A 20,033-nucleotide genomic window follows, 5' to 3' on the forward strand; every position below is an offset into this window, starting at 1 on the left:
CATTATTGGAATGTCAGTCTACTTGACAATGCATGATCACACTTGGTGATGTTTATGGGTGTTGTTTAGTAGAAAAATTGTACAGATAGAAGGGAGCATATGTGTTAGTAGAGTTGATAAGAGTCAAGGAGTGCAGTGAGCAGGGTATATTTGATGATGACTGTAGCAAGATCCCCTCAATCGTAATGGAGATGTTCTTTTTGTGAGACAAATAACTATGGTTTTATTTAAATAGGTGTAAGTCCTGCTCAGGCATCTAATGTGCTTGGCTAGTACACATATATTAGCAGTATTGATGGTCTCAGGCACAGAAGGCATTTCCCAGGCTCAAAAGGTTCCCTTCAAGGCAGATGTGCCTTGTTGATAAAGATTACATGATGTAAAACCTTCTCATTCTTATTAAGATAGTAAAGGTTGGTAAAATAAAAGTGGCCAAAAATACGCCAAAGGATTTTAGACTCTGAATCTATATTTTCCAGAATTCACATGTGTTTCATACTGTGAGAGTTCCTGAGAGATTCTTGCCTCCTCCAGCATGTTCCATGAGGCTGAGTTTTTATATTCTTCCTGCTAAGAAGCAGTTTTACTCATTGTCACCATATGTGACAACCACACATGTGTTCTTGAATAGGAATTGTGTCTGTGGTCTGTGCACTGCTTTACAGCTCCCATTTATGAGGCTGTAAAATCCAATGGATTTTCAATACAAAGGATTTTCTGTCAGATCCTGATTCTCGTTATGCTCTGCTTTTCTTGTAAAAATGGTTTGTTGATATTCTCTCTCCTGAATTAATTTAATTTTCCCCATACATGGCATTTATTTAGCCTTCTAATTCAATTGCTAATATGCCTTTCCTGTCATATTTGTATTCTTTTTTGTTAGTTTATTTTTTATTGGATATCTTTTTATTTACATTTCAAATGTTATTCCCTTTCCCAGTTTCCTGTCCAAAAGAACCCCATTCCCTCCCACTCCCCCTTCCCCGTAATGGTGTTCCCCCATCCACCACCACCCCCCAACATTCCCCTGCACTTGGGGTCCAACCTTGACAGGACCAAGAACTTCCCCTTCCACTGGTGCCTAACAAGGCCATCTTCTGCTGCATATGCAGTTGGAGCCATGGGTAGGTCCATGTGTACTCTTCAGGTAGTGGTTTTGTCCCTGGGAGCTTGGGTTGGCCATTGTTGTTCTTACGGGGTTGCAAGCCCCTTCAGCTCTTTTAATCCTTTCTCTAACTCCTCCAACAGGGGTCTCATTCTCGGTTCAGTGGTTTGCTGCTAGCGATTTATATTTGACATGCTCTGGTTGTGTCTCTCAGAAGAGATCTATATCCGGTTCCTGTCAGCATGCACTTCTTAGCTTCATCAATCTTATCTAGCTTTGGTCAAATTTGTATTTTTAATTTAGAACTAAAGGTTTTCTATGTACAGTGACTCTTCTTTGAATAGACAATCTGGTGGTTCTCTCTCTCTCTCTCTCTCTCTCTCTCTCTCTCTCTCTCTCTCTCTCTCTCTCAGCTTGAGACTGCACAGACTCTGCATCTTCTTGCACACTCTACTTCTGTCCTGTGTGCTTTTCTGTCCTCAAACTCTAACACTCCTATATAAACTCTGTTCATTCCCCTTTCATTGACACACACACTTTTCATACACACCTCACATTCTGTCTTCACTCACTCTTTACACACTCTCTGTCTCTCTCTGTCTCTGTCTGTCTGTCTGTCTTCTCTCTCTTTCTCTCTCTTTCTAACACACACACACACACACACACACACACACACACACACATCCCATGCACACCTCAATCTCAACTCTCTCTCCAAGAGCTATTCACATGCTCGCTAGCATTTCTCTTACCCCAGTTTTTCCCCCCATGGAGTAGATTAAGTTTTTATTTCATCTTTATTAAATTGAGTATTTCTTATTTACATTTTGATTGTTATTCCCCTTCCTAGTTTCCAGGCCAACATCCCCCTAACCCCTACCACTCCACTTCTATATGGGTGTTCCCCTCCTGACCCTCCCCCCATTACCGCCCTCCCCCCAACAATCACATTTACTAGCTGTTCAGTCTTGTCAGGAATAAGGGCTTCCCCTTCCACTGATGCTCTTACTAGGCTATTCATTGCTACCTATGAGGTTGGAGCCCAGAGTCAGTCCATGTAAAATCTTTGGGTAGTGGCTTAGTCCCTGGAAGCTCTGGTTGCTTGGCATTGTTGTTCATATGGGGTCTCGAACCCCTTCAAGCTCTTCCAGTCCTTTCTAAGATTCCTTCAACGGGGGTCCTGTTCTCAGTACAGTGGTTTAATGATGGCATTCGCCTATGAATTTGCTGTATTCTGGCTGTGTCTCTCAGGACAGATCTACATCCGGTTCCTGTCAGCCTGCACTTCTTTGCTTCATCAATCTTATCTAGTTTGGTGGCTGTATATGTATGGGCCCATGTGGGCAGGCTCTGAATGGGTGTTCCTTCTGCCTCTGTTCTAAAATTTGCCTCTCTATTCCCTGCCAAGTGTATTCTTGTTCCCCTTTAAAAGAATGAGTGAAGTATTTTAGTCATCCTTCTTGAGTTTCATGTGTGCCGTGCATCTAGGGTAATTCAAGCATTTGGGCTAATAGCCACTTATCAATGAGTGCATACCATGTGTGTTTTTCTGTGATTGGGTTACCTCACTAAGGATGTTATTATCCCTTTTCTTTGGAACTGAGAACCGAATCGAGGGCCTTGTGCTTACTAGGCAAGTGCTCTACCGCTGAGCTAAATACCCATCCCCAGGATGATATTTTCCAGTTCCATCCATTTGTCTATGAATTTCATAAAGTCATTGGTTTTGATAGCGAAGTAATATTCCATTGTGTAGATGTATCACATTTTCTGTATCCATTCCTCTGTTGAAGGGCATGTGGGTTCTTGTAGTTCAATGTCCAATTTTCTGAGGATCCTCCAGACTGATTTCCAGAATGATTGTACCAGTCTGCAATCCCACCAACAATGGGAGAGTGTTCTTCTTTTTCCAAATCCTCTCCAGCATTTGCTGTCACCTGAGTTTTTTAATCTTAGTAATTCTCACTGGTGTGAGGTGAAATCTCAGGGTTGTTTTGATTTGCATTTTCCTTATGACCGAGGTCTTGTACATTTCTTTAGGTGTTTCTCAGCCATTCGGCATTCCGCAGCTGTGAATTCTTTGTTTAGCTCTGAACCCCATTTTTTAATAGTGTTATTTGTCTCCCTGCGGTCTAACTTCTTGAGTTCTTTGTATATTTTGGATATAAGCCCTCTATCTGTTATAGGATTGGTAGAGATCTTTTCCCAATCTGTTGGTTGCCAATTTTTCCTAACAACAGTGTCCTTTGCCTTACAGAAGCTGTGCAGTTTTATGAATCCCATTTGTTGATTCTTGATCTTAGAGCATAAGCCATTTGTGTTTTGTTCAAGAAATTTTCTCCACAGCCTATGTCTTTGAGACACTTCCCCACATTTTCTTCTATTATTTTGAGGGTATCTGGTTTGATGTGTAGGATCTTGATCCACTTGGACTTAAGCTAAGCACAAAGTTATAAGAATGGATCGATCTGCATTCTTCTACATGCTGACCGCCAGTTGAACCAGCACCATTTGTTGAAAATGCGATCTTTTTTCCATTGGATGATTTAGGCTCCTTAGGTGTGTGGGTTCATATCTGGATCTTCAACTCTATTCCACTGGTCTATCTGCCAGTCTCTATACCAATACCATACAGTTTTTATCACTATTGCTCTGTTATACTGCTTCAGTTCATGGATAGTGATTCCCCTGGAAGTCTTTTTATTGTTGAGGATAGTTTTAGCTGTCCTAGGTTTTTTGTTATTCCAGATGAATTTGCAAATTGTTCTATCTAACTCTCTAAAGAATTGGATTGGTATTTTGATGGGGATTGCATTGAATCTGTAGATTGCTTCTGGTAAAATGGACATTTTTCTATATTAATCCTGCCAACCCAAGAGCATGGGAGATCTTTCGATCTTCTGAGGTCTTCTTCAATTTCTTTCTTCAGAGGCTTGAAGTTCTAATCATACAGATCTTTCACTTGCTTAGTTAAAGTCACACCGAGGTATTTGTTATTATTTGGGACTATTATGAAGGGTGTTTTTTCCCTAATTTCTTTCTCAGCTTGTTTCTCTTTTGTGTAGAGAAAGGCTACTGATTTATTTGAGTTAATTTTATACCCAGGCACTTTGCTGAAGTTGTTTATCAGCTTTAGTAGTTCTCTGGTGGAACTTTTGGGATCACTTAAATATACTATCCTATCATCTGCACATAGTGATATTTTGACTTCTTCCTTTCAATCTGTTTCCCTTCGATATCCTTTTGTTTTCTGATTGCTCTGCCTAGGACTTTGAGAACTATATTGAATAAGTAGGGAGAGAGTGGGCAGCCTTGTCTAATCCCTGGTTTTAATGGCATTGTTTAGTTTCTCTCCATTTAGTTTAATGTTAGCTACTGTTTTGCTGTATATGGCTTTTATTATGTTTAGGTATGGGACTTGAATTCCTATTCTTTCCAGGACTTTTATCATGAAGGGGTGTTGAATTTTGTCAAATGCTTTCTCAGCATCTAATGAAATGATCATGTGGTTTTTATCTTCCCTTTGCTTATATAATGGATTACGCTGATGGTTTTTCTTATTTTAACCATCCCTGCATGCCTGGGATGAAGCCTACTTGATCATGGTGGATGATTGTTTTGATGTGCTCTTGGATTCAGTTTGCCAGAATTTTATTGAGTATTTTTGCATCAATATTCATAAATAAAATTGTCTGAATTTCTCTTTCCTTGTTGGGTCTTTGTGTGGTTTACGTATAAGAGTAATTGTGGTTTAATAGAAGGAATTCTGTAGTGCTCCCTCTGTTTCAAATTTGTGGAATAGTTTGGATAGTATTGGTATTATGTCTTCTATGAAGGTCTGATAGAATTCTACACTGAACCCATCTGGACCTGGGCACTTTTTGGTTGGGGAACCTTTAATGACCGTTTCTATTTCTTTAGGAGTTATGGGGTTGGTTAAATGTTTCATCTGTTGCTGGTTTAACTTTGGTACCTGGTATCTGTCTAGGAAATTGCCCATTTCCTGCAGATTTTCAAGTTTTGTTGAATATAGGCTTTTGTAGTAGGATTTCATGATTTTTTTAATTTCCTCTGATTCTATAGTTTCTCTTCCAATTTTGTTAATTTGGACAGACTCTCTGTGTCCTCTCATTAGTCTGGTTAAGGGTTTATCTATCCTGTTGATTTTCTCAAAGAACCGACTTTTGGTTCTGTTGACTCTTTGTATTGTCCTTTTTGTTTCTACTTAGTTGATTTCAGCTCTGAGTTTCATTATTTCCTGCCTTCTACTCCTCCTGGGTGTATTTGCTTCTTTTTGTTCTAGAGCTTTTAGGTGTGCTGTCAAGCTGCTGACATATGCTCTCTCCTGTTTCTTTTTGCAGGCACTCAGGGCTATGAGTTTTCCTCTTAGCCTAGCTTTCATTGTGTCCCCTAAGTTTGGGTATGTTGTACCTTCATTTTCATTAAATTCTAAGAAGTCTTTAATTCCTTTCTTTTTTCTTCTTTGACCGGGTTATCACTGAGTAGAGCATTCAACTTCCACATATATGTGGGCGTTCTTCCCTTATTGTTGTTGAAGACCTGCTATAACCTGTGGTGGTCTGATAGGATGCATGGGATTATTTTTATCTTTCTGCATCTACTGAAGCCTGTTTTGTGACGAATTATATGTTCAATTTTGGAGAAAGTACCATGAGGTGGTACTATAAATATCTGTTAAGTCAATTTGGTTCATGACATCTCTTAGTCTGTCTTTGTCTCTGTTTAATTTCTATTTCCATAATCTGTCCATTGACGAGAGTGGGATGTTGAAATCTCCTACTATTATTGTGTGAGGTGCAATGTGTGCTTTGAGCTTTAATAAGGTTTCTTTTATGTGTGTAGGTGCCCTTGTATTTGGAGCATAGATATTTAGTATTGAGAGTTCATCTTGGTGGATTTTTCTTTTGATGAATATGACGTGTCCTTCCTTTTCTTTTTTGATGACTTTTAGTTGAAAATTGATTTTATTTGATATTAGAATCCAGCTTGCTTCTTCAGACCATTTGCTTAGAAAGTTGTTTTCCAGCCTTTCACTCTGAGGTAGTGTCTGTCTTTGTCTCTGAGGTGTGTTTCTTGTAGGCAGCAGAATGCAGGTTCCTCATTGCGTATCCAGTTATGTCTTTTTATTGGGAAGTTGAGTCCATTGATGTTGAGAGATATTAAGGAATGGTGATTGTTGCTTCCTGTTATATTTTTATTTGGATGTGAGATTATGTTTGTGTGCTTTTCTTCTCTTTGTTTTGTTGCCAAGACGAATGGTTTCTTGATTTTTCTCACTGTGAATGGTGTGTTATCAGGGGCTATACTTTTAGAGGAAATGAATCCCTCCTTTCCAAGAAGTTAGAAGCTACCAATAGCTCCACAAATAGGAATGGAATTTCATGCCTAACTCTTCTCTCCATGCTGGGACAAAATGCAATAAACCACTGATTCTCCTCAGAACCTAATGTAATTCCTTCTTTCATTTATAATTTTATTAATTTGTGTTTTTCTGTTCAGTTTTTGTTTGTTCTCTGCATGTCTTCTTGCTTGTTTGTTCTTCTGAGACAAGGTCTCATGTGACCACAAACCTACTCTGCATCCAAAAATGACCTTGAACTTTTTATTTGCCTCCTCTGCTTCCTAAGCACTAAGATGAGAGTTAAATTATGGACACATTGTTTATTGTCATAGACATCTCCAAAATACTTAGTCAATGCATTTAACCAGAAATGCTTTCCAGAACAGTAGGACCTGGTACAATTCACTTGCTTTTCACCCAGACTGAGCTCTCTGCACAGACTGAGCTCTCCTCTCACTGCTCACCCTGGTAAACCTCACTTCAGTTCCATCCCACTGGGGAGTCATAATTTGATATATGGGATTCATTCTATATTTTGATTCATTTAAAGGGCTTACTACTCTTCAAAATCAGAGGTATAGGTGATCCTCTGCAGAGCTTAGGTTTCAAATGTACAACTTACTTCAGGAACAATTATAGAATAGAGACTGATTTTAAGCAAGAACTAGATTTGATTTAATCTCTACTTTCAAAGTATGACTCTGGCTCTTGAGAGGTGAACAGACAAAAAGTAACTGATACCAATCTCTGGAGGTGAGAAATTTTCTTTCTAAAAAAAAAACAAAAAAAATACAAATATACAAGTGATCTTACCTATGATATATTTTGTAGGTAATATCAAATGTATTTGCACAGAAACCAAACCTGTAGTAATAGCAAATAAAATAACTTTTATAACTGGACTTTAAAAATGTGATTAACAGAGAAAAGTTGAAAAAATACTGTGATCTGAACAATATCCAAAATTGTATTGTTTGGTAGAATAATTTGGGAGAAGTGTCAAAATGCCTTCAGAGCTTTTAGGAGACCCATAACCTATATTGAATGGCCCTTGAAAGACTCAAACATTTGAACAGAGACTGAATAGGGAAGCACATGCATAGACAAAACCATGAAAAAACACCACTCTGAACCCTGAGCACTGAGTCATCTGAGCAAACAGAACTTTCTTCCAATGAAATCTTGACATTTGAGACTACAACCCATGTAAAAGAAAATTTTGCCTTGCATCCATCTAGTCTGAGGGATTGTGGGGTTTTATTTATTCATTTTGTTATTTTTTGGTTTTGGGTTCCCTTTTTTGACAGCTATAGGAAACTAATATAGAAAACAGTAGGGGTATGAAGAGTGTAAAGTAATAACCCAATAGAGGCATATTATGTTTGAAGTAGATGTAGAATCCAGATGACAGAGGACATCCACAGCACTAGGTGCTAAGGTGCCAGGTACATGGTACTCACTGCTTCTATCCCAGGCTTCTTATCTCAGTTTTTTTCTGTCAGCTGTTTTCTAGATTCTCTTTTTATTATCTCAAATGAGTTCATTGCTCATATTTCTATTTCATGATATATTAAGCCATTTACTCATCCTTGAGAGAGGAAAAAAACTGGGAAGGACTTGAGCTGAGTGACACTTGTCGGGATCACATGATGACTTTTGAGAACCATGAAGCAATGGACTGTGATGATTTCCCCACTACTGCCACATCCAAGGTCACCCACATAACATTAGCTCATCAGCCTGACTCTCTACTTTGGGCCTTCTCTCTACATAATTCCTTATGTGAAGATCTATCATGTTCTCTTGGTCTAAACTACTTATCTCCATGTTTCCTCTCACATAGACAAAGCACTTATATTCTGTCTTCTGAGAAACTCAAAAGCTTGGGGATAATTTTCAATAAATTACAAAAAAATCACTAAAATGTACTGTCTGTGCACCTGGGTTCTACATTTCTCTAAAACTTTTTCCTTTTGTTCTTCTTCTACCTGTGAACAATTCAAATAACTCATTGTTCAGTTTCACTGCACTATGGTATACTAAGGTTTCCTCTCAGGTGTTCATATGGCTAAGGCCTCACTTCAGATCCTGTGCTAGGTAGAGCTGGAGTGAATCCTCTAGGGTTTGTCCTCTGATTACATTGGTGCTCTACATTGGATGGTGAAGTTTGTTCTATGTTCACAGGCTGTGGTAGTTTGAATATGCTTGGCCGTGGAAGGAGCACTATTAGGAAGATTACAGAAGTGTAGACTTGTTAAAGAAGATTTGGCCTTGGAGGAAGTGTATCACTGTGGGATGAGATTTGGCACCCATTTCCTAGCCATGCTGGAGCAAAACTTCTCTTGTTTGCATTTAGAACAAGAAGGTGGCCATGTACCAGCTCTAGCAAGCAGCAGAATTTGGCAGCTTCAGTCATGTGGCTCTGGCTTTAGTGTTAAGAATAGAAGAGATGCCCACACCCGCGGATCCCGGCCCGCAGCAGCTCTCTGCTCCCAGACCCGGTGAGAGAGAGACCCAACCGCCTGGTCAGGTGGGCACTCCTGAGGCTGCAGAGCGGAAGAGACCACTAACACTGCTCACCCCTGCCCACATCCCTGGCCCAAGAGGAAACTGTATAAGGCCTCTGGGCTCCTGTGGGGGAGCGGCAGGACCCCTGCCAGAGACACCGCCGGACCCTGAAGGAAACAGACCGGATAAACAGTTCTCTGCACCCAAATCCCGTGGGAGGGAGAGCTAAACCTTCAGAGAGGCAGACAAGCCTGGGAAACCAGAAGAGACTGCTCCCTGCACACACATCTCGGACGCCAGAGGAAAAAGCCAAAGACCATCTGGAACCCTGGTGCACTGAAGCTCCCGGAAGGGGCGGCACAGGTCTTCCTGGTTGCTGCCGCTGCAGAGAGCCCCTGGGCAGCACCCCAGGAGCAAACCTGAGCCTCGGGACCACAGGTAAGACCAAATTTTCTGCTGCAAGAAAGCTGCCTGGTGAACTCAAGACACAGGCCCACAGGAACAGCTGAAGACCTGTAGAGAGGAAAAACTACACGCCCGAAAGCAGAACACTCTGTCCCCATAACTGACTGAAAGAGAGGAAAACAGGTCTACAACACTCCTGACACACAGGCTTATAGGACAGTCTAGCCACTGTCAGAAATAGCAGAACAAAGTAACACTAGAGATAATCTGATGGCGAGAGGCAAGCGCAGGAACCCAAGCAACAGAAACCTAGACTACATGCCATCATCGGAGCCCAATTCTCCCACCAAAACAAACATGGAATATCCAAACACACCAGAAAAGCAAGATCTAGTTTCAAAATCATATTTGATCATGATGCTGGAGGACTTCAAGAAAGACATGAACACACTTAGGGAAGCACAGGAAAACATTAATAAACAAGTAAAAGCCTACAGAGAGGAATCGCAAAAATCCCTGAAAGAATTCCAGGAAAACACAATCAAACAGTTGAACGAATTAAAAATGGAAATAGAAGCAATCAAGAAAGAACACATGGAAACAACCCTGGATATAGAAAACCAAAAGAAGAGACAAGGAGCTGTAGATACAAGCTTCACCAACAGAATACAAGAGATGGAAGAGAGAATCTCAGGAGCAGAAGATTCCATAGAAATCATTGACTCAACTGTCAAAGATAATGTAAAGCGGAAAAAGCTACTGGTCCAAAACATACAGGAAATCCAGGACTCAATGAGAAGATCAAACCTAAGGATAATAGGTATAGAAGAGAGTGAAGACTCCCAGCTCAAAGGACCAGTAAATATCTTCAACAAAATCATAGAAGAAAACTTCCCTAACCTAAAAAAAGAGATACCCATAGACATACAAGAAGCCTACAGAACTCCAAATAGATTGGACCAGAAAAGAAACACCTCCCGTCACATAATTGTCAAAACACCAAACGCACAAAATAAAGAAAGAATATTAAAAGCAGTAAGGGAAAAAGGTCAAGTAACATATAAAGGGAGACCTATCAGAATCACACCAGACTTCTCGCCAGAAACTATGAAGGCCAGAAGATCCTGGACTGATGTCATACAGACCCTAAGAGAACACAAATGCCAGCGCAGGTTACTGTATCCAGCAAAACTCTCAATTAACATTGATGGAGAAACCAAGATATTCCATGACAAAACCAAATTTACACAATATCTTTCTACAAATCCAGCACTACAAAGGATAATAAATGGTAAAGCCCAACATAAGGAGGCAAGCTATACCCTAGAAGAAGCAAGAAACTAATCGTCTTGGCAACAAAACAAAGAGAATGAAAGCACACAAACATAACCTCACATCCAAATATGAATATAACGGGAAGCAATAATCACTATCCCTTAATATCTCTCAATATCAATGGCCTCAACTCCCCAATAAAAAGACATAGATTAACAAACTGGATACGCAACGAGGACCCTGCATTCTGCTGCCTACAGGAAACACACCTCAGAGACAAAGACAGCAAATGGTCAGAAGAAGCAAGCTGGAGTAGCCATTCTAATATCAAATAAAATCAATTTCCAACTAAAAGTCATCAAAAAAGATAAGGAAGGACACTTCATATTCATCAAAGGAAAAATCAACCAAGATGAACTCTCAATCCTAAATATCTATGCCCCAAATACAAGGGCACCTACATACGTAAAAGAAACCTTACTAAAGCTCAAAACACACATTGCACCTCACACAATAATAGTGGGAGATTTCAACACCCCACTCTCATCAATGGACAGATCATGGAAACAGAAATTAAACAGTGATGTAGACAGACTAAGAGAAGTCATGAGCCAAATGGACTTAACGGATATTTATAGAACATTCTATCCTAAAGCAAAAGGATATACCTTCTTCTCAGCTCCTCATGGTACTTTCTCCAAAATTGACCATATAATTGGTCAAAAAACGGGCCTCAACAGGTACAGAAAGATAGAAATAATCCCATGCGTGCTATCGGACCACCACGGCCTAAAACTGGTCTTCAATAACAATAAGGGAAGAATGCCCACATATACATGGAAATTGAACAATGCTCTACTCAATGATAACCTGGTCAAGGAAGAAATAAAGAAAGAAATTAAAAACTTTTTAGAATTTAATGAAAATGAAGATACAACATACTCAAACTTATGGGACACAATGAAAGCTGTGCTAAGAGGAAAACTCATAGCGCTGAGTGCCTGCAGAAAGAAACAGGAAAGAGCATATGTCAGCAGCTTGACAGCACACCTAAAAGCTCTAGAACAAAAAGAAGCAAATACACCCAGGAGGAGTAGAAGGCAGGAAATAATCAAACTCAGAGCTGAAATCAACCAAGTAGAAACAAAAAGGACCATAGAAAGAATCAACAGAACCAAAAGTTGGTTCTTTGAGAAAATCAACAAGATAGATAAACCCTTAGCCAGACTAACGAGAGGACACAGAGAGTGTGTCCAAATTAACAAAATCAGAAATGAAAAGGGAGACATAACTACAGATTCGGAGGAAATTCAAAAAATCATCAGATCTTACTATAAAAACCTATATTCAACAAAATTTGAAAATCTTCAGGAAATGGACAATTTCCTAGACAGATACCAGGTATCGAAGTTAAATCAGGAACAGATAAACCAGTTAAACAACCCCATAACTCCTAAGGAAATAGAAGCAGTCATTAAAGGTCTCCCAACCAAAAAGAGCCCAGGTCCAGACGGGTTTAGTGCAGAATACTATCAAACCTTCATAGAAGACTTCGTACCAATATTATCCAAACTATTCCACAAAATTGAAACAGATGGAGCCCTACCGAATTCCTTCTACGAAGCCACAATTACTCTTATACCTAAACCACACAAAGACACAACAAAGAAAGAGAACTTCAGACCAATTTCCCTTATGAATATCGACGCAAAAATACTCAATAAAATTCTGGCAAACCGAATTCAAGAGCACATCAAAACAATCATCCACCATGATCAAGTAGGCTTCATCCCAGGCATGCAGGGATGGTTTAATATACGGAAAACCATCAACGTGATCCATTATATAAACAAACTGAAAGAACAGAACCACATGATCATTTCATTAGATGCTGAGAAAGCATTTGACAAAATTCAACACCCCTTCATGATAAAAGTCCTGGAAAGAATAGGAATTCAAGGCCCATACCTAAACATAGTAAAAGCCATATACAGCAAACCAGTTGCTAACATTAAACTAAATGGAGAGAAACTTGAAGCAATCCCACTAAAATCAGGGACTAGACAAGGCTGCCCACTCTCTCCCTACTTATTCAATATAGTTCTTGAAGTTCTAGCCAGAGCAATCAGACAACAAAAGGAGATCAAGGGGATACAGATCGGAAAGGAAGAGGTCAAAATATCACTATTTGCAGACGACATGATAGTATATTTAAGTGATCCCAAAAGTTCCACCAGAGAACTACTAAAGCTGATAAACAACTTCAGCAAAGTGGCTGGGTATAAAATTAACTCAAATAAATCAGTTGCCTTCCTCTATACAAAAGAGAAACAAGCCGAGAAAGAAATTAGGGAAACGACACCCTTCATAATAGACCCAAATAATATAAAGTACCTCGGTGTGACTTTAACCAAGCAAGTAAAAGATCTGTACAATAAGAACTTCAAGACACTGAGGAAAGAAATTGAAGAAGACCTCAGAAGATGGAAAGATCTCCCATGCTCATGGATTGGCAGGATTAATATAGTAAAAATGGCCATTTTACCAAAAGCAATCTACAGATTCAATGCAATCCCCATCAAAATACCAATCCAATTCTTCAAAGAGTTAGACAGAACAATTTGCAAATTCATCTGGAATAACAAAAAACCCAGGATAGCTAAAGCTATCCTCAACAATAAAAGGACTTCAGGGGGAATCACTATCCCTGAACTCAAGCAGTATTACAGAGCAATAGTGATAAAAACTGCATGGTATTGGTACAGAGACAGACAGATAGACCAATGGAATAGAATTGAAGACCCAGAAATGAACCCACACACCTATGGTCACTTGATTTTTGACAAAGGAGCCAAAACCATCCAATGGAAAAAAGATAGCATTTTCAGCAAATGGTGCTGGTTCAACTGGAGGGCAACATGTAGAAGAATGCAGATCGATCCATGCTTATCACCCTGTACAAAGCTTAAGTCCAAGTGGATCAAGGACCTCCACATCAAACCAGACACACTCAAACTAATAGAAGAAAAACTAGGGAAGCATCTGGAACACATGGGCACTGGAAAAAATTTCCTGAACAAAACACCAATGGCTTTTGATCTAAGATCAAGATTCGACAAATGGGATCTCATAAAACTGCAAAGCTTCTGTAAGGCAAAGGACACTGTGGTTAGGACAAAACGGCAACCAACAGATTGGGAAAAGATCTTTACCAATCCTACAACAGATAGAGGCCTTATATCCAAAATATACAAAGAACTCAAGAAGTTAGACCACAGGGAGACAAATAACCCTATTAAAAAATGGGGTTCAGAGCTAAACAAAGAATTCACAGCTGAGGAATGCCGAATGGCTGAGAAACACCTAAAGAAATGTTCAACATCTTTAGCCATAAGGGACATGAAAATCAAAAGAACCCTGAGATTTCACCTCACACCAGTGCGATTGGCTAAGATCAAAAACTCAGGTGACAGCAGATGCTGGCGAGGATGTGGAGAAAGAGGAACACTCCTCCATTGTTGGTGGGATTGCAGACTGGTAAAACCATTCTGTAAATCAGTCTGGAGGTTCCTCAGAAAATTGGACATTGAACTGCCTGAGGATCCAGCTATACCTCTCTTGGGCATATACCCAAAAGATGCCTCAACATATAAAAGAGACACGTGCTCCACTATGTTCATCGCAGCCTTATTTATAATAGCCAGAAAATGGAAAGAACCCAGATGCCCTTCAACAGAGGAATGGATACAGAAAATGTGGTACATCTACACAATGGAATATTACTCAGCTATCAAAAACAACGAGTTTATGAAATTCGTAGGCAAATGGTTGGAACTGGAAAATATCATCCTGAGTGAGCTAACCCAATCACAGAAAGACATACATGGTATGCACTCATTGATAAGTGGCTATTAGCCCAAATGCTTGAATTACCCTAGATCCCTAGAACAAAAGAAACTCAAGACGGATGATCAAAATGTGAATGCTTCACTCCTTCTTTAAATGAGGAAAAAGAATACCCTTGGCAGGGAAGGGAGAGGCAAAGATTAAAACAGAGACTGAAGGAACACCCATTCAGAGCCTGCCCCACATGTGGCCCATACATATACAGCCACCCAATTAGACAAGATGGATGAAGCAAAGAAGTGCAGACCGACAGGAGCCGGATGTAGATCTCTCCTGAGAGACACAGCCAGAATACAGCAAATATAGAGGCGAATGCCAGCAGCAAACCACTGAACTGAGAATAGGACCCCCGTTGAAGGAATCAGAGAAAGAACTGGAAGAGCTTGAAGGGGCTCGAGACCCCATATGTACATCAATGCCAAGCAACCAGAGCTTCCAGGGACTAAGCCACTACCTAAAGACTATACATGGACTGACCCTGGACTCTGACCCCATAGGTAGCAATGAATATCCTAGTAAGAGCACCAGTGGAAGGGGAAGCCCTGGGTCCTGCTAAGACTGAACCCCCAGTGAACTAGTCTATGGGGGGAGGGCGGCAATGGGGGGAGGTTTGGGAGGGGAACACCCATAAGGAAGGGGAGGGGGGAGGGGGATGTTTGCCCGGAAACCGGGAAAGGGAATAACACTCGAAATGTATATAAGAAATACTCAAGTTAATAAAAAAAAAAAAAGAAGAAAAAAAAAAGAATAGAAGAGACTGGAGAACCTGTGCTCTGCCCCCCACAACACACCCACACCAAAAGAAAGCTTGCCCCGAAGGAGTTCTGATACACAGAACAGAGGCCCCAATCCCTGCCCGTATATGTGGTCTGACTTGGGGAAACCCCCCTTAAAACCCAGGGAATGCACAAACTGCACACAGCCAGAGACACTCCACCCACACTAAGAGGCACCTTGAACACCAGGAGTTCTAACACATCTAAGATCACAGGATCACACAGACAATTGGATCCCCAGTACTTCTGACACAATCAGGATCACAGGATGACAGGCTCATAGGAGGGCAGGCTCCAGTCAAAGACAGCAAGACCAGTTAACACCAGAGATAGCCAGATGGAGAAAGGCATGTACAAGAACATAAGCAAAAGAACCAATGCTACTTGACAACACAAGAACCCAGTTCTCCCACCACAGCAAGCCCAGGATACTCCAACATACCTGAAAAGCAAGATTACGATTTAAAATCTCATCTCATAAAGATGAGAGGGGAGTTTAAGTAAGACACAAATAACTCCCTTAAAGAAATACAGAAGAACATAGGTAAATAGAAGACCTTAAAGATGAAACACATAGCTTCCTTCCTTCCTCCCTCCCTCCCTCCCTCCCTCCCTCCCTTCTTTCTTTCTTTTCATTGTTTTAACCTTTTATTGATTTTTTTGTGAATTTCACATGTTGCACCCCAATCCCACTCATCTCCCTGTTCCTTCCTATCCACCCTCCTCACTGGCACCCTCCTGCCTCCAAAGAAAAATCACTAACCATGGAAGCTGAAGTGTGCCATGCTGTGTCACAGGTATATCCTTTGGTTTACACATCTTCACTTTCAGATGTTCACTGCAGTGAGTCATTGTTCTGGTCCAAGGCCTCTGACTTCTGCTACACTATCAAATATGGATCATTGCCGACTCCTCTCGGATATCCTGTTGTGGTCCTGTGTCATGAAGACCCTGCAGCTTTGGATCTGCAGGACCGGCTCCTTCATGAGCTCCAGCAGTTCATAGACTGGGGTAGGTGTTGGGGTGGCCAACTCGAAGCCCTGGATTTGGGCCTGGGTGGTAGATGAGTTGGTCAGCCTGCCAGCTCCCACACACAGGAGGCACTTCAGCACTGCTGGGTTTAGTTCATACAAGTGCCATATTTCCTGCTCTTATGCCCTTGGGCTGGCTTATCGGGACCCATGCCACCAGGGCCAGCTCTACTGTGCTGCCCACTCGAGGTGCAGGGCTGCTCTCTCGAGTGCTGCAGCCAGCAGTTTCAGCTGGTCTTCTGTAGAAGTAGGTTCCAACACATGTGGGGGCGAGTAAGTGCAAGCAGGCCAAGAAGAGTGAGTCTTCTTTCCTTCTTCCAATATCCTTATGTAGACCTCCAGCAGAAGGTGTGGCCCAGATTAAAGGTGAGGATCACCGCACCTGGATCTGGAGCTTGCTTTGTCCCAGGCCGGTTTTGAACTCAGAGATCTGCTTGCCTGGGAAAACATGGAAAGCATGTACTAATTTGCCTGGAGCTAAGCTTTTCATGGCCACTATCAGGATTTCCATGTCAAGATCTAGATCAGAAACCTGTGTCTTCCAGCCTTAAGGTCTGGATCGCAGGTGTGCCCTCCATTTCTGGATTGTAGTTCATTCCAGAGGAAGTCAAGATGACAACCAGGAAGAGCCATGACACTGGCCCACTATCATGTGAAGAACATTCATCACATGCTGCTGCCACCATGAATGGAAGTACTCTGTCCTGCTTCCCTCACCTCCCATGATGGACTGAAACCCTGAGCCTAAACAAACGGTCCCTCCCTTAAGTAGATTCTGTACGGATGTTGTCGGGTATTTGTGTCCTGGATTAAAACAGTAGTAAATGAGGCCTCTGTCTAGAGAATTTTCTGGATTGTTAGCCTGTATCTCTATGAGAAATAACTTGTCTGACTGCACACCAATGATGATGGACAGTTGCTTCTTCTGTAGGTTTTCCTGTCAAGACATTGATTTTTCAAGCTTAATGAGCCCTTTCCTTTCTCCCATACCACTTTCAGTGAGGTTGTGTTGGGAGCGATGCCCTTGAAGTCCTCAATTGTTGATGTTATTATTATGGTTAGAATTAAGTATGACTGGGTTCATGGAAAAATCCCCCAACCAGCTGCAGAAGACTAATACAAATCTGTTGGTCAAAATAATAATCATCTGATAAAGATACCCAATGTGAAGACCAGTAACCTTTCTGAAACAACCAACATCCTGCTGACTAATAGATATGACAAACCTGTGACTTTTCTGACAACCTGTCAACATCAGCCTACTCCCTGATCACACGAATATTGTGTCCTTGGCCTGCGTAAATGTTTCTTATTTCCCCCTCCCTCTGTTACCTATGTTATGGTATAAATTCAGCCTTGGGGATAAATAAAATTGTCACCTTGATCAGAAATATTAAAAAAAAAGATGAAACACATAGATATCTTAAAGAAATACAGGAAAACACAAACAAACAGGTGAAGGAATTGAATAAAACTGTCCAGAATCTAAAAATAAAATACAAATAAAAAGAAAACACAAAGTCAGAGGAGGGCCCAGGAGCAGGAGGACCACTGCAACTGAGACACTGCCATAATCTGAAGGAACAGACCGGATAAACAGTTCTCTGCACCCAAATCCCGTGGGAGGGAGAGCTAAACATTCAGAGAGGCAGACACGCCTGGGAAACCAGAAGAGACTGCACTCTGCACACATCTCGGACCCCAGAGGAAAACACCAAATGCCATCTGGAACCCTAGTGCGCAGAAGCTCCCGGAAAGGGCGGTGCAGATCTTCCTGGTTGCTGCCGCCGCAGAGAGCTCGTGGGCAGCACCCCACGAGCAAACTTGAGACTCGGGACCACAGGTAAGACCAACTTTTCTGCTGCAAGTGACCTGCCTGGTGAACTCAAGACACAGGCCCACAGGAACAGCTGAAGACCAGTAGAGAAGAAAAACTACACGTCCGAAAGCAGAACACTCTGTCCCCATAACTGGCTGAAAGAAAACAGGTCTACAGCACTCCTGACACACAGGCTTATAGGACAGTCTAGCCACTGTCAGAAATAGCAGAACAAAGTAACACTAGAGATAATCTGATGGCGAGAGGCAAGCGCAGGAACCCAAGCAACAGAAACCAAGACTACATGGCAACATTGAGCCCAATTCTCCCACCAAAACAAACATGGAATATCCAAACACACTATAAAAGCAAGATCTAGTTTCAAAATCATATTTGATCATGGTGCTGGAGGACTTCAAGAAAGATGTGAAGAACTCCCTTAGAGAACAAGTAGAAGCCTACAGAGAGGAATCGCAAAAATCCCTGAAAGAATTCCAGGAAAATACAATCAAACAGTTGAAGGAATTAAAAATGGAAATAGAAGCAATCAAGAAAGAACACATGGAAACAACCCTGGATATAGAAAACCAAAAGAAGAGACAAGGAGCTGTAGATACAAGCTTCACCAACAGAATACAAGAGATGGAAGAGAGAATCTCAGGAGCAGAAGATTCCATAGAAATCATTGACTCAACTGTCAAAGATAATGTAAAGTGGGAAAAGGTACTGGTCCAAAACATACAGGAAATCCAGGACTCAATGAGAAGATCAAACCTAAGGATAATAGGTATAGAAGAGAGTGAAGACTCCCAGCTCAAAGGACCAGTAAATATCTTCAACAAAATCATGGAAGAAAACTTCCCTAACCTAGAGAAAGAGATACCCATAGGCATACAAGAAGCCTACAGAACTCCAAATAGATTGGACCAGAAAAGAAACACCTCCCGTCACATAATAGTCAAAACACCAAACACACAAAATAAAGAAAGAAAATTAAAAGCAGTAAGGGGAAAAGGTCAAGTAACATATAAAGGCAGACCTATCAGAATCACACCAGACTTTTTGCCAGAAACTATGAAGGCCAGAAGATCCTGGACTGATGTCATACATACACTAAGAGAACACAAATGCCAGCCCAGGTTACTGTATCCTGCAAAACTCTCAATTAACGTAGATGGAGAAACCAAGATATTCCATGACAAAACCAAATTTAAACAATATTTTTCTACAAATCCAACACTACAAAGGATAATAAATGGTAAAGCCCAACATAAGGAGGCAAGCTATACCCTAGAAGAAGCAAGAAACTAATCGTCCTGGCAACAAAACAAAGAGAAGAAAAGCACACAAACATAACCTCACATCTAAATATGAATATAACAGGAAGCAATAATCACTATTCCTTAATATCTCTCAACATCAGTGGCCTCAACTCCCCAATAAAAAGACATAGATTAACAAACTGGATACACAACAAGGACCCTGCATTCTGCTGCCTACAGGAAACACACCTAAGAGACAAAGACAGACACTATCTCAGAGTGAAAGGCTGCAAAACAACTTTCCAAGCAATTGGTCAGAAGAAGCAAGCTGGAGTAGCCATTCTAATATCAAATTCAATCAATTTTCAACTAAAAATCATCAAAAAAGATAAGGAAGGACACTTCATATTCATCAAAGGAAAAATCCACCAAGATGAACTCTCAATCCTAAATATCTATGCCCCAAATACAAGGGCACCTACATACGTAAAAGAAACCTTACTTAAGCTCAAAACATACACTGCACCTCACACAATAATAGTAGGAGATTTCAACACACCACTCTCATCAATGGACAGATCATA

This window comes from Rattus norvegicus, chromosome 4, assembly GCF_021556685.1.
Source record: "Rattus norvegicus strain SHRSP/BbbUtx chromosome 4, alternate assembly SHRSP_T2T, whole genome shotgun sequence".
Taxonomy (NCBI): Eukaryota; Metazoa; Chordata; class Mammalia; order Rodentia; family Muridae; genus Rattus; species Rattus norvegicus.